Raw genomic sequence first — 5138 nt, 5'->3', positions numbered from 1 at the left:
GGGCCCCGGTCTACAAAGCCAAGAATAACGGCCGAGAGGATTCGTCGTGCTGACCACATGACACCTCGTAATCTGCAGGCCTTCAGGCTGAGTAGCCCTCGCTTGGTAGGCCATGGCCTTTCGGTTTGGTTTGGTTTGGTTTATATATGTCATAACGTAATGGTATGGGTAGAACTTAAATGATCATTTCTGTGTGATTTGGATTTAGGAGAACTTAAGAGATAAGTTACGATACCAATAAATCATTTTTCAGATACCGGTAATTGATAATAATTTGAAGCAATACCTTACCCTAATATTAAAAGGGTTTCATCAAGCTTTATCAGTCATATCTTACGGATTCTAGGCCCAAGTTTATCAAATTTGTAATACCGGTACACAGTCTGTACGAAAAATATGTATGCTTTTTTAGAACAGCTGTTTAGTTCTAAAAACTTATCCCCGATGAATTGGAAAGAGGCAAAGAGGGAAAAGAAGAAGCCTAAAAATTCTAGATTTTATGTCCATACATTGTCTGAATCAACCACCTTGTAACCTGTTTAGTTTTCGGTTATGGTCATTGAAAGTCATTTTTTAACAGTTCCATTTCTACTCACATGTGAAAAGAAATGCCTGATCCCATCTGATAGCGATCTGTACAAATGAAGGTTGCACATGAATTCACCCTGGTGAATACGGTACCTTTCCATTCCACACGTAAGGCCTAACTTACTTCCCTTTAATAATGCCGAAAAGTTTAACTAGCGTGTCGTACAAGCTCTCACATTCCTTGAAGATATTTGACAATATAGTTTCACTCCGTCACATATAATACCACAACAGATCCACTAACAGACATGATTCAAATCGAAAACATGCAAGGGACTGTAAACATTACCACGTGCTAACCACGCATTCAAAGCTGAAGCGCCCGCAACATGGCGATGCGCGAAAGTGTTCAATATTCCGCATAGCATCAGCGCGCTCTGTGAGTCTAGATAAGTAATATTAAAGTCTTTGGTTATTCCGCACCTTCCAAGGTCGCTGTCGCTCTACCTGTCGATACCTACGAGGATTGTTCACGGACTAGTAATGCAAGAACCGAGCTCGATAGCTGCAGTCGCTTAAGTGCGGCTAGTATCCAGTATTCGGGAGATAGTAGGTTCGCAGCCCACTGTCGGCAGCCCTGAAAATGGTTTTCCGTGGTTTCCCATTTTCACACCAGGCAAATGCTGGGGCTGTACCTTAATTAAGGCCACGGCCACTTCCTTCCAACTCCCAGCCCTTCCCGGTCCCATCGTCGCCAAAAAACCTATCTGTATGACGTAAAGCAACTAGCAATAAAAAAGTAATGCAAGTTTCGTAATTTCACTGACCCGTCATTTGTGAAACCTGCTTCGTCGGTAAAATGCAATGCATTATCTATCAATGCCTATTCACAGAGACTCACTAGATTATGAAAGCCATTTACATGTAACACCTGATGAAGTGAAACATGGTGCGGGTGACATACGATGCAGTATGCGTATTACAGTACTTCGACTCATTACACTGCGTCTAGCAATGTGATGTAAACTAATTTGTGGGTTCACGACAACACATGCTAGCACACCAACTTCACCTGCTTTTTTTTTTAGTTTGCTACGGACACTACCTGTTTCAAACAACTGTGTGCAGAGGTTTCCAAATGTGCGGCGCAATGGATGCTCTCTGTCTGGGTATCTTTCTGCATATAGTTCTTGCAATTTCCTCGTTAACGACCGGCAAGCTTTTGAAGCCTAGCTGGCTGGCTGTGTTTAAATTACTTGACTGCGGGATGCCAGGATTTCCCTAACTCGAGGCACAGCGTTCTAACTATATAACCACTGAGAGCGAGCAGCCAGACTAGGCAGAACTGCATGCAGCTGTGCAACACTGGTGACCTCAGAAGCGAGTCGTCTTCAGGACCGGCACGCTTTTGAACTCTTCCACGTAGACTGTCACTGACAAAGCAAGCATGCTATTGGTCAAGAGCCATCTGCAGAGTGAGCTGCAGACAGTCACACATTTGGTTACCGTCGGGAAGTGGTGTAACGTTTGAGTCGCCGGTCGTTTACGAGGAAATTGACAGAACTATACAACCTACAGGTTTGTACTGCATTTTTTCCTATACTCGCCGTAGATCAGCATCGCCTCTGCATTTTCGTAATTTGAAAATACAGTTTTCTCAGCAAAGTTCTTAAAACACTGTGCACTGTTGTACTTTCCACTACTGTTTAAAAGGAACTGTTCCTTTTCCTCCAGTTTTCTGGGTTGTAGAAGGGAGTTACCGTTCTTACTTGCGTACAGTATCAAGGACGTTCGGTTACTTCGTGCACTGTCCTGAGTACAAAGCGAGTGCAGAATAACGACAAAATGTAGTGCTACGTATCGCGGATGGGACAACTAAAACAAACATACACAACATTACGACCAAAATCGGAAACATTGTAGTCGTCTCACACGTATCCCTGTACGGCTTTCTGCTCATTGATCACGTTTACTGCAACAACTTCTGAGATATATTCAGGCGCCGAATTCACACTACAATAACTCGGGGTTGAACTAACATAACACATTGTAATAAACGCCATTATTCATCTTGTTCTTTTTCCTGATTTTAATTGTGCTCAAGATAACAGGGGTTTCAATTTAAAATACATAAGTTTGTAGTGAAAATTATACTTCTGTATACTTTTGAATGAATTGCATTTACTAATTTCATGACCCCCTACTCCTGACGTTCTATTTGTAAAAGTTACTTTTTTCAAAATATCTTGTTGTTTAAGAAATACCTACGGTTGTCGATTAGGTGATTCATCCTGTATGTACAAAAAAATTCAGACAGGTGATAGGAAAATGAACAGAATTTATGTGGTAGGCTATGAAAATATTTATGTTACCACGAAGAAACTATCTGTCAAGTGCATATTGTAAAATGTCGTATTAACTGAATGGTACACATGATAGAATTTCTCCAAGCTTCTGAGGGACTGCAAAGTGACGTGTTTGAGTTATTGGAATAACGGCGTTTTAATGCTTTAGAGATGCTGGTTTAATAATCATTTCGCTGGAAATGGCGTCGTAAACAGCGTGATTGCAGCTAATTTATGTGCGTTTCTTGTTATGACTTCAATAAAATAGTCAATAGTATTAAATATCACAGCCTTTTTTTAAACAGCCAGTAAAACGGGGATGGAATCCTAGCAGTATACACTTTAAAGAAGCCAGGAACTGGTTAGAAGATTAGTTTACAGAAACGTATTTTTTGCATTCCTTATCCACCCAGTGACAAATGCCAGACAGTAAAAGTAAAAAAAGAAAGAATAAAATGGTTTTGCTTCATACTCATACCTCAAGTTGAATCAATTTTCACCTAGGTACTCACCATAAGATGTTCGTCATAAACGAGCATATTTGAGGAGTGACTGTGACATTTCCGAAAAGTAAGTCAGTATTTCCTCCAAACGACCATACCATGTCGAATACAACGGTTCTCGTCCGATCACCGCAGCTAAGCAACATTGGGAGTGGTCAGTACTTGGATGGGTGACCGCTTGGGAACACCACGTGCCGTTGTATCAATGCCGGCCCCGTGGTGTAGGGGTAGCGTGCCTGCCTCTCGCCCGGAGGCCCCAGGTTCGATTCCCGGCCAGGTCAGAGGTTTATCTCTCGACCTGAGGGCTGGTTCAAGGTCCAGTCATCCTACGTGATTAGATTTGATGAGCTATCTGACGGTGAGATGGCGGCCCCGGTCTCGAAAGCCCAGAATAATGGCCGAGAGGATGCGTCGTGCTGACCACACGGCCGTCGTAATCTGCAGGCCTTCTGACTGAGCAGCGGTGCTGGGCAGGCCAAAGCCCTTTCAAGGGCGTTAAATGCCGTGGGATTATTTCATCCAAATGCATTAGAATAGTTGAATATTATCGATTGACATGAAAAATCCAGACCGGAAAGATGTAATTCCTTAGTTGTACCAAACCCAATCATGGATACGTTCCATGCGATTTTTATTTTACATTTACCGGGCGAGTTGGCCGTGCGGTTAGGGGCGCGCAGCTGTGAGTTTGCATCCGGGAGATAGTGGGTTCGAACCCTACTGTCGGCAGCCCTGAAGTTGTTTTTCCGTGGTTTCCCATTTTCACACCAGGCAAATGCTGCGGCCGTGCCTTAATAAAGGCCACGGCCTATTCCTTCCAACTCCTAGGCTTTTCCTATTCCATCGTCACCATAAAACCTATCTGCGTCGGTGCGACGTAAATCAAATAGTACCACGGGGCCGGCATTGATACAACGGCACGTGGTGTTCCCAAGCGGTCACCCATCCAAGTACCGACCACTCCCAATGTTGCTTAACTGCAGTGATCAGACGAGAACCGTTGTATTAACATGGTATGGCCGTTTGGAGAAAATACTGATTTACTTTTTGGAAATCGAACAGTCACTCCTCAAATATGCTGGTTTATGACGAACTGCTTATGGTGAGTACCTAGGTGAAAATTGATTCCCCACAGATTTCATAAGGTGAAAATAGCACCTTTTTAACAGACACTCCTCATTTCAAGATTCGAAATTCTTACACCAATCACAGATTAAACACAGTAATTTGTGATATTTACTACAGAATAACTGGTAATAGAAAACATGTGGTAGGGTTGTACGGTATGTAGCCTATGGAAGTGGAACCTTGACCCATCGCATGGACGGCAAAAGATAGTCTGCGGATCTCGAGGCCATGCGCGGATAAAGTAATGAATGAGGAAATGCTAAGAAGAATTGTGGACACCCGGTGGCGTATGCTGGGATAAGGACGTGGGCTACCACTAGACTTAGGTTATCCCTTTTAGATGGTTGGTTTAGTGAACGTCAAGTTTTAAGCGTTTTGAGCTGCAGCCAATAGCCAGCCAGTAGCGGCGATTAGAGGGGGCGAGGGGGGGGCAGTCGCCCCCCTAATTTGTGGAGAAAACTTTGCATTTGTATTCCATTTTAGCTGGATGAAACAAGGTATTATAGGAATTATTAAAACAAGCAATTTGTACAAGCCCTGTTGTTTTATCAGCTAATTATTTGCTTTAATTAATTAATAACGAAATTATTAGCGGAAATACGTAACAAAGTCGTTCACGCGGTTAACCGATTTG

General features: G+C 42.9%; 2 pseudogenes; one reads left to right on the top strand and one right to left on the bottom strand.

Moving 5' to 3' along the window:
• The first annotated feature begins 3460 nt into the window (after window positions 1-3460).
• Window positions 3461-3579, top strand: LOC136873013 (5S ribosomal RNA; annotated as a pseudogene).
• Window positions 3580-4285: 706 nt separating this feature from the next.
• Window positions 4286-4403, bottom strand: LOC136872825 (5S ribosomal RNA; annotated as a pseudogene).
• Between the last annotated feature and the right edge of the window lie 735 nt (window positions 4404-5138).

Source organism: Anabrus simplex, chromosome 4 (assembly GCF_040414725.1).
Source record: "Anabrus simplex isolate iqAnaSimp1 chromosome 4, ASM4041472v1, whole genome shotgun sequence".
NCBI classification, from domain to species: Eukaryota; Metazoa; Arthropoda; class Insecta; order Orthoptera; family Tettigoniidae; genus Anabrus; species Anabrus simplex.
The sequence above is the reverse complement of the archived record's forward strand: the minus strand, read 5'-3'. Positions and strand labels throughout refer to the sequence as shown.